Here is a 10614-nt window from a genome sequence, read left to right as displayed (position 1 = left end):
TACTCAGGAGGTGGGGGAACAAAGGAGTCAAACGGTATTGATGAACTTGGTCTTAACAGTTAGTTTAATTATTTCTGTTTGAAATCAATATAGAATTATCATATGAGAAAGTTTCCTATAGTTTCACATTATTGATCATGTGTCATATTTTAAATTATGTCAAGGAGTGGGGAAGTACATTTCTAGGTAAGATGTTCACTGTGATGGAGGGAGCAAGGCTGAGTTTACATGCTCTTTTGCTACCCAGATTAACTGCTATAGAAAGTTAGTAATTACTCCCAGGAGAATTACCATAAAGCAAAGAGTTAGTGCTAAATTGGGGGGGGGGGGGGGGGGGAAGTGTGAGATAATTGACATAAATGCTTTAATTATGATGAGATGCTTAATACTTTGTGTAATTGGATCACGAAATTCTGCCCTGCACTAAACTGACATTTCTTGATTTCTTTTAAATCGAGTTTTCTCGAAGCCTAGGTAGGCATCTCTTCATTACTATGCAGATCTAAACTGCATTTAAGTTTATCATCTTCTGAGATCATTACAGCATCTCTGGTATATGTGTTCCCTACATGCATGCTTAGCCTCTACTTGATTAAAAATCATCATTTAAACACTCTGCTCAGCACTGGCTCTAGGAGTGGGCCTGACTTACAAAATTCATTAAGTTACTTTTTTAAAGCAGAAGTTATAATCAAAATGTATTGTGAGGCACTGTAACCTCAGTGGCACTGTTTCTCTCCTCAGCTTCTTGGAGTTTTTCTTGCCCTCTTAACTGGGTGCCAGCTCTGAGCCTTCTTGACTAGCAGCAAGTGGAGCAATAAATTCCTGTCTGTGGCAAGTTATGCCTCAGCCCACCTACTTGTGTCTCTGAAGCACCATCTGACATTTGGCTAACCAAAACTAGACTATTCAGAAGATGGGAAGAACATGAAAGAATTTCCATGTCCTCCATGAGTGTTACCTTCTCTTGCTGACTCATACCAACTATGCCTTTTTTAACTACTCTGACAGAGTTATCCATCAGCAATGGCAAAGGGAAAAATGTAAATACCTGTGGGGGAAAGCCTGATGAGCAGATCTCTGAGCAAAGGAACAAGTAACAAGAAAGCTCACTGCAGTCCCAGGAGTAAGAATGGCTACTGTTTGATATGTTCCTTCCCTTTTGATGTTGGAAAAACAAGTAGCACTGCAGGAGTGATGTGCAGTCTTGGTTTGGGAACTTCTTGGGTCTCAGACATGCTGTGGTGGGCCAGAATTGACAGTGGTTGAAGCTCTTTGTTGGTTTTCTCAAAACAATGAAGAGCCTGTGGCTTTTTAAAGGAATCTCTTTTTTCCTTTTCCTTTTCCTTTTTCTTTTTCTTTTTCTTTTTCTTTTTCTTTTTCTTTTTCTTTTTCTTTTTTTCTTTTTCTTTTTCTTTTTCTTTTTCTTTTTCCTTTTTTTCTTTTTCTTTTTCTTTTTCTTTTTCTTTTTCTTTTTCTTTTTCCCTTTTCCTTTTTCTTTTTCCCTTTTCCTTTTCCTTTTCCTTTTCCTTTTCCTTTTCCTTTTCCTTTTCCTTTTCCTTTTCCTTTTCCTTTTCCTTTTCCTTTTCCTTTTCCTTTTCCTTTTCCTTTTCCTTTTCCTTTTCCTTTTTCTTTTCCTTTTCTTTTTCCTTTTCCTTTTTCATGATTCAGGCAGGAATATCATGGCATCAGGAGGTGGGAACACAGCCTGTGATTCAATGATCAGGACCAGGAGAAGTTGCCAATCCAGCAAAAACTGATCGAAATGCAATTAAATTTAGGGCAATAGGCTCACTGCTTCTTTTGTTTTGTTTTGTCAGTAAATTGGGCCATTATGAAGACTCTTGTGTGAAGTGGACAGAGGCTCAGCTTCTTTTCCTTCCTAGGCAAAACAAGGCTTCCGTGACCATGCCCCCTTTTGAGAGATTAATACAAACCAGGGATGGCCACTGATTCAGTTTAAGATTGAGCAGTCTGATTATTGTACCAGGAAACAGCAGATCTCAGGTAACTTCTTATCATGTGAATCTTTTATTCAGAAAGGCAGTGCTTTAAGTTTGGGGTAATAAACTGTTTTTCTAGTTTGTGTGCACACAGAGGGCAACACACACCATCAGGTTTGCCTATGGCAACTACAAGCAATATCTCTGTAATTAGTAGACTTGCATTTTGGTTATGGACATGGTAGTCAGCATTGTAGTCAGAGGAAGTGCAGCTGTTGATGGTATTGAAGGGGTGGGAGTTTAAGCTTTGTCAGTGCGAGTATCTTACCAGGCTACATAAACAGGCAGTGAATGCTACCTACAAACACCCTTTCCCACCTCCTTTTGCCAGATGAGTCCTTTCTATTTAGTAGCCTCTCTGTGCTGACATTTCTGTGCTTGTCCTAATGTGCCATCAGGATCCCGTTTTGATCCAGTACCAGCTTAACGTTTTTTACGTTGCTTCTGGGAGAGACAAGGTTTGATGTAGCGTCAGGGATTAGGAGAGTTCCCATCACAGGACGAAGTGCGGCGGAGCCTGGTCTGGCTGACTCCTCACACAAGGTGCCTGTGCTCCTTCAGCCCAGCTGTACGTGTTCTCAGAGGGGCAGAGAGAAAGGGCCCTACTGACAGCTCGGGAGTCTCCAGTCCTCACATCCCCGTGCAACCGCCCCTGGCACAGAGGCCTTAAATCTCCAGCTGTCTTTCCCCTCTGAACTTGTAGAGCCACCAGCCTGCAGCCAAAAGAGCCTCTGGAGTGCTCCTTGTACTGACCTGTTTCTTGTCAGAGTCCATAAGGTACTGCTGAGGTTCCTGTGATGCATTGCAGCTCTCTGGTATGTAGATTGCTTTCCATTTTATGCTGGTTTATGTTCATCTTTCCCCCCCCCCCCCTCTTATTTTTCCAGGAGAGGAGCTTTTCAACAGCTACATGAGTGTTACTGTGGTGACTGTAACCAGGCAAAAACATCCAGTTCATATTGAGATGGTTCTACATTTGTGGACTTGGTTATGAATAAGAGATTTATTCTTTTATTATTATTATTATTTTTAAAGGCATGTTGTATTTTCTGCCCTTCCCTGCAGGGCAGACAGTGCTTTCTCAGGAACTCTCAGTTACACACTCCCAAGTGAAAAGGTGTGAATCACCTTCTAAAGCATGTGCAGGCTAAACACAAGCACACACACACACACACACATTATGCAAACAAATGTGGTGACTTTTCTCTACTTTGAGTTTAGAAGAGATTTTTTTTCTCCAAGCTAAATTATTATTTAGGTATTTCACTCTTCATTTCTTTCTGCTTTATTTGGACTCGTCGTTCAATTTCACTTTGCCTAAGGATGTCCAGGGTTTATAATTCCTAGGGTTTGAATAACTGCAGTATCTCTTTAACACATTTTACTGTAAATCACTGTCCTGTGGCCTTAACATTACCTCCATCTTCAGGGCTTCTTTTTTTGCAGTTTTGTAATGTAATTTCCTTGCAGTTTGAGGCTTTTGAGGCGACAGCATTCAGTGATCCTCACCTGAGGAGTGCCTTTCCCCAAAAGGTAAGAATGTGCTGTCTGAAGGATGTGATTATTACTCTTGAAATCCAGAACTCTCAGCTACATGGAGTTTTGAACCCAAATGCATAATTCTAACTTAGTTTCTTAGATAAATAAAACAGAACAAGTGTAGCAATTAATGAAAAGGAGGCTTGTAGTGAAAGTCTAAATTCCTAATATACTGATAACTGCAAATTAATCTCAGCAATTACATATGAGAGCTATTTGCCTCCAGTGTGCAACTCTCTCTGAAATTTCAGTGAATATTAATAATAAATTAGAAGACTGATAAGCTGTTTCTCTAAGCTCATTTAAGACAAGAAATGTACCAAATGCTACATCTCTTAAGGCCTCAGTTTTTAATGAATCACAAGCTAATAGTGGACTGTTGAAAATCCTCTAGAATATTGCCTGTCTTCAGTTAATAGAGTCACTGAATGAAAGGGTAGAAGCCACTCTTTGATCAAGTAGCTTGAGCACCTTCCTATTACAGCCATTGCATTTTACCTCCTCAATTTAGTGCTGAGCTTGGTAGCTGGTGTGTGACAACAGCAGATCCCTCAGGAAAGCATCAAGCCTTGATCTGAGGGGTGGGGGAGGGAGAAGGATGAGGTGGGGAATTGTTCCAGCTATTAACCACCCCATCATTAAAAATCTGTGTGCCTTTTCTTTTTGCCTCCTCCTTGCACCCCCAAAGGCATTATAGGGAAGATAAGGAGAACCTTTATATGTTTAATGAAGAGCTTTGGACACCTGCTCTTGGTTCAGTTTAGCCTTGAACTGTGGAACTGTCTGAACTTCCATATAAGTATCTACAGCTCTGAACTTCATGTCCCCCTTCAGTTGTATTTCTCAGAGTTCCTGGGGCAGCATAACAGGGCCGTTCACAATTCATCAAGGAAGCAAATCTTCCAGTACTGGCAATCGCTCTCTCTGTGTAGAATTTCTTCCTAACATCCAGTCTGGACCTCCCTTGGTGCAGCTTGAGACTGTCTCCTCTTGTTCTGGTGCTGGTTGCCTGGGAGAAGAGACCAGCCCCTGCCTGTCTACAGCCTCCCTTCAGGTAGTTGTAGAGAACAAGAAGGTCACCCCTGAACCTCCTCTTCTCGAGGCTAAGCAACCCCAGCTCCCTCAGCCTCTCCTCACAGGGCTGTGCTCCAAACCCCTCCCCAGCTTTGTTGCCCTTCTCTGGACACGTTCTAGCAAGTCAACATCCTTCCTAAACTGAGGGGCCCAGAACTGGACACAGGACTCAAGGTGTGGCCTAACCAGTGCAGTGTACAGGGGCAGAATGACCTCCCTGCTCCTGCTGGCCACACTGTTCCTGATGCAGGCCAGGATGCCATTGGCCCTCTTGGCTGCCTGGGCACACTGCAGGCTCATGTTCAGCCTACCATCGACCAGTACCCCAGGGCCCTCTCTGCCTGGCCACTCTCCAGCCACTCTGACCCCAGCCTGTAGCACTGCATGGGGTTGCTGTGGCCAATGTGCAGAATAAACAGCTCACAGCTCTTACTCAAAGGACACATGCAAGTAACTCCCAGCCAAATGTTTGTGACTGGCTTTTAGGTTCATGTGCTATTTTAAGCTATCCCAACAGCACTCTTCTCTTTTGGGCACCTGAAATGGTCCAAAGCAAAACTGGTTTCTCACCCTTCTATAGGAAAAACCCAATTTCTAAATAGGGTGAAGAAAAATGTTATTTAGATGAAAGTGTATTCTAATTTGGATATTCATGTCTAGAGCAGAAGCTTTACTCAATGGAGACAAAATTTTCTACCTAAAATGATCTTTTTTTTTTAAACAGTTATTCCAGATAAACTCTTAGGGACAAGTCAGATTGTTTTCAAAATTCTTTCTAAGCCACTGAGAGGAGCAAAGCTTCCATTTTCACAAATCTTATGAAAAAATGATGTTGTTCTCTTCCCTGTGCATTAGTTCTGTTTCATCAGAATTCCTGGGAAGCTGTCCAGATACACACAGTAAATATTTCACATACCAATAAAGTGATTCCTCAGCAATTCAACCTCTTGGCACAAATGAGATTTAATTTATGTTGAGTATCTTACCTGCACCTGTTGAACAGTGCAATAGGTTCCTGGCATGAGTGATCCTTTCATGCTGTTATTTATCTGAATTTTGTAAAAGGTCTAGATTATAATATTTTAAAGGGGTTTGGAGCACAAGCCCTATGAGGAGAGGCTGAGGGAGCTGGGGTTGCTTAGCCTGGAGAAGAGGAGGCTCAAAGGAGACCTTATTGCCCTCTACAACTACCTGAAGGGAGGTTGTAGACAGGCAGGGGCTGGTCTCTTCTCCCAGGCAGCCAGCACCAGAACAAGAGGCCACAGTCTCAAGCTACACCAGGGGAGGTTTAGGCTGGATGTTAGGAAGAAGTTCTTCATAGAAAGCATGATTGACCACTGGAATCTCCTGCCCAGGGAGGTGGTGGAGTCACCACCACTGGGGGTGTTTAGGAAGAGACTGGATGGGGTGCTTGGTGCCATGGTTTAGTTGATTAGATGGTGTTGGATGATAGGTTGGACTTGATGATCTCAAAGGTCTTTTCCAACCTGGTCTGGTCTGGTCTGGTCTATTCTATTCTATCCTATTCTATTCTATTCTATTCTATTCTATTCTATTCTATTCTATTCTATTCTATTCTATCCTATTCTATCCTATCCTATTCTATTCTGTCCTACCCTATTCTATTCTATTCTGTCCTATCCTATTCTATCCTATCCTATCCTATCCTATCCTATCCTATCCTATCCTATTCTATTCTACTCTATTCTGTTCTATAACCTGAAAACATCTCCTGGCCTGAATTCTGAACTTCTGTATGGAAGAGGGAATATTTGTGATTTTGAGCTGAAATATATATATGTAGGGCTAAGACTGACACTAGCAAGGGAAGGCATAAAAGATGCCTCTTACTAAATCAGGCATTTGTTTTGTATAACTAATGATAAAATCAATATGTGGCTCCGTCAGAGGAGAGATCCATCAGCCTCTGTCTTGCTAGCATTCAATCAGGAGAATGAATTTGCAAGCTTCAAGGGGTAGGAATGTTTCTGTATCTTTTGACAATCCATATTACACTAACTTGGACAGTTCTTACACAGAGCTACAGCAGTGTACCCGAGCGTGGCTTTCAATATCATCTCATTAAATCAATGCACAAGGCCGTGTTGACCTTTTAAATACATATTTAAACCTGATCAGTGGAGCTTAAATCGATTAGGAGCTGATTTTAAGCCAAGTCTTAAGGCACATCAGTGTGTCCACACGGGGTTCCTCAGCTGGTCAATGAATTGATGTGAAATCCAATTTAAATTAAGCTGCTGCCAGCAAACCACTGTTGTGTTGTACACAAATCCCAAATGACATCTCCAGGTTCTTTAAGAACTTTCTTTTCAAGTTAAACAGTGAACCCGAGGGAGATCAGTTAATGGAGTGAAATCTGCTCATCCCTGTCAGGAAAGGAGGGGTGACTATGAACTGTGGTAAGAAGCTTCCAAACATGGAAGGTTCAGCTGAAAGCTGTGTTTATAAAGCTGTTCACTGCCAAACGACGGACATCCTTTACTCGTGGGTGGCATCAGGAACACCACCACTCACCAGACTGTGGCAGGAGAAGGCCTCCTCTGAGTATCACAGGCTAAAAGGATCCAAAGTGAGTTTAAAGGAAATCCCCTCTAGTTTGTGTTTGCTAGAGACTGAGACACCTAAGGTTTCCTACCTTTAGTTTTCTTTCACAGCAGCTCTGGTGTTTTCACAGAGTAGATTATTGTTCCTCTCTCCTGAGGCTTCACTAAAGGTGCTTGGAGGACTGCAGAGATGCCCCTTTATCTTCACAACCTCTAAACCTATAGGGAAATTTCTGTAGAAAGCTCTCTCCACAGAGAGATTTTGCTCTCTCAGCAAAGAAATGGGAGATGCAAAATGCTCCATGCTCCATTTTGACTGGTAATGCAGAGATGGAATTAAAGGGCTCTTTGGAGAAGGGGAAGACAGAAGGAAATGGGCAAGTGGTGTAGCATGAGCAGCCACCTTCATTATTTATGAAATAACATGGGAATGCAAGTTGCTTCTGGAGACTGTTGGTCTTTCAACCTCCCCCACCTCACTCTTAACCAGATAAATTGTCATCTGCTCCATATTCCCCTGTCTTGGAACTGAAGAATTGTTTTCTTGCACTTTTCTTTTAGCCAATTGACAGTTTTGCTGTACAAAAGACGAGTGTGAAGGCCTCTTCCTCAGGTTCAGACCCCTTTCCTCCCAAAGGCTGCTGTTTGATGTGCATTTGCAGAAGCTGTCTTTGCCAGTCCAACCCCCAGCAGGAAGAATGTCTCTAAATGCAGTGGTAGGTACTTTGTCACTCTCTGAACAAAGGAAGGTAAGGCTTTGTTTTGTGATGATGGTTTGGATGTGTATAGCATTGCCAGATCTCTGGCCTCTTTCTTTTTCCAGCTTTAGTGGCTCCTCCAAATGATTTATAATATTCCCCTTCAAATCTGTGCAACTGGTTGTCTGAATGATTGCAGAGTTGTGAAGAAGGTTATGGGATGAGAATGAACTTGAACATAAGAATCTTCCATGGTAACTTCATGAGTATTTCTGTATATTGAGGTAAAGGAATTACCCCCTTGATAGTTGTAGTAAACTCTCACTCAGTACAGAACTTTCTATTTGTCATGCTGAAACCTCCCTATTGTTCTATTCTTCTTAAAGTCTTGATGATGCTGCAGGTGGGTGGGAGAACATTCCTAGTGCTGGACATAGCTCTTTCCTCTTTCTCCTAGCACAGACAGGAATCAGTTAATCCTTCACTGAGTTGAGAAATAAAATTTATGAATGTGGTGAGCAGAGAGAAAAAGGAACAGAACAACACACAAAACACACACATCCCAGTAACTGAAGTGGAGAAAGGAAGGGACTATACTGCTTTGCAATGGTAAATTACCAAAAGCAAAACTTAGCAAAGCACCAGCCCTGTGCCTTACACTTGTTTCTCTGCTTGCTCCTATTTTCTGCTTTTCCTGAAGCTGTCAGGATTGGGGAGCTCATGCTGTATGATCAGTGAAAGCTCGCTGCTTCATATGTCCCTTTTTTTCCATTAGGCCTCTAGAAATCCAATTGTGTTCAGCTTGAAAATTAAAGGGAAGGATATTTGACACAGCAAAGTGCATGCAAGGTATATGAACCTGCAAAGAAATATGACAGCTTATTAATTCATTTTATTGTTCAGTGTAGAACTGGCAGGCAGACCATCCCTGGTGGGAGTCACTGACCTAGAAGCTGTAATGAACTTTCCAGTGGAACCCAAAGTAAGGCTAAACTCAGTATATTACCTTTATTTAGGCATTCATGACAGAGAGTTGTTAAATGGCATAAATCCTGCCTTCTAAGAACTGTCCCAAGTTAGGTAGCAGAATTTTTTGTTCCTGCTTATGGTGGTGTGGGAGGCAGGGGACTGCTGGCTCACTCACTTTTGGCTTATTTTGTAATAGCCATATAGTTTTTGCACTGGTAATAGCCATGCCCATGGGCCACATCATCTCTTTCTCCCATTTGTTTGTGTCATTCCAAGATGTGGTGTCATTTTCTTTTATTTTCCTTTACTTTTTCCCCCCCTCTAAAATCACATCTGAACTCCACCTTCAAGACTCCCCACCCTAAAAAGACAAGCATGGATTTGGATTTTTACAGTTTTCATTTGCCACATGGTGCCTTTGCTATGACTACCAGGAGCTTCAACAAAATGCTTTTACTGCTAGCAGCCGCTCTCCTATTAAGACAAAGCAGGATGGCAAAAGCTTCTTTGTGTCTTGTGAACTGTGTCTTGTTGAGCAGGGCCTACAGTTAGGAACTTGATTCAGCTAGAAGAGATCTTTGGAGGAATTTTGGGATACTGTATATTTATTTATTTTTAGACAGAGAATTACAGGGGGAAGACAAGTGCAAAGCTGTAGCTCAATAGTTCTCACCTCCTTTCAAACAGCATGAAAACCTTTGACTCAGTGGAGGTAGCTTCCAGACCTCCTTTTGTTGATAATGTGGGGTTTTGTTTCTCATTTGAGTGCTTATTCCCTCTGTGACTCTCACATTCAAGACTGTCAGGGAGAAGCTGTAGATAAGAATATCTGTAAACAGTGCTTTAATGTCTCCCACACAGCAGTCTGGAACTGCCTCTCCTTGTGTTACTGAAGGTTCATGGATTTCTCAAATCAGTAGGAGTTCATTGATACACAGGCAAGTTTGTGCTACTACTTTGGTTACTCTTGTGGTTTTTCCTGGCTACTGTTAAGTAGCCTGGCAGATCTTCCAATGTTGCTTACATGCAGTAGTAGATGAATATAACTACTTGTGTTAAGCTATCATAACATTCTCCCTTTTTTTGCACTCTCTTTAAGAAGAATAAAAAGCACTTGGCAAACTCTTGTCTAAGCAACAAAAGAGATCCAGACTGTGACCTAGTGCTCAAATGATGTCTCTGCTGTGGTTAGTGATGCTGTCTCCTTCACTTGGACAGTAGCCTCTTTGTCCCATAGCCTCTTGTTGCCTTATGCAGTTCTTCTGGGACGTATGTTCAGACTGAAAACAATCACTTCCCTGCTAGCACTTTCCTGTTACCCTCTGAAAGACTCGCCCCCTCTCTGAATTACAATCCCAGTCTGTCTCTGACATCTCTCCAGGATCCCAGCTCAGGTTAAAGCAGGACTCTTCTCTCTCAAGCCCTCACTCTTTCTCCGTGTGCACTTTTCACCTCAGTTGCTGTATGCAGTCTCTCTCTTCCACCTCTTCTTCAGCCTTGTGAATAAAAGAGGCAGCTGGCGGCAGCTGGCTGTAGCTGAGGCATAGTGACTCTCGGACCCCCGTCTTGCCTCCCCAGGCCATGGGCAGGGAGGAGAGCCCTGGCTTCCCCGGGCACCCAGGCGTAGGCTGCAGGCCTGGCTGCAGAACATGTCCTCTCCTCGGAGCAGAAGCCGGGATGCTGGTTTCTCTCGGAAGGTGGCAGCACAGCCAGATGTGATCAGCATCTGCAGCTTGGCGCCCAGCACTGCAAAGGGGCGGCAGCGAG

This window comes from Dryobates pubescens, chromosome 15, assembly GCF_014839835.1.
Source record: "Dryobates pubescens isolate bDryPub1 chromosome 15, bDryPub1.pri, whole genome shotgun sequence".
NCBI lineage: Eukaryota > Metazoa > Chordata > Aves > Piciformes > Picidae > Dryobates > Dryobates pubescens.
Note: the sequence above shows the minus strand (reverse complement) of the source record.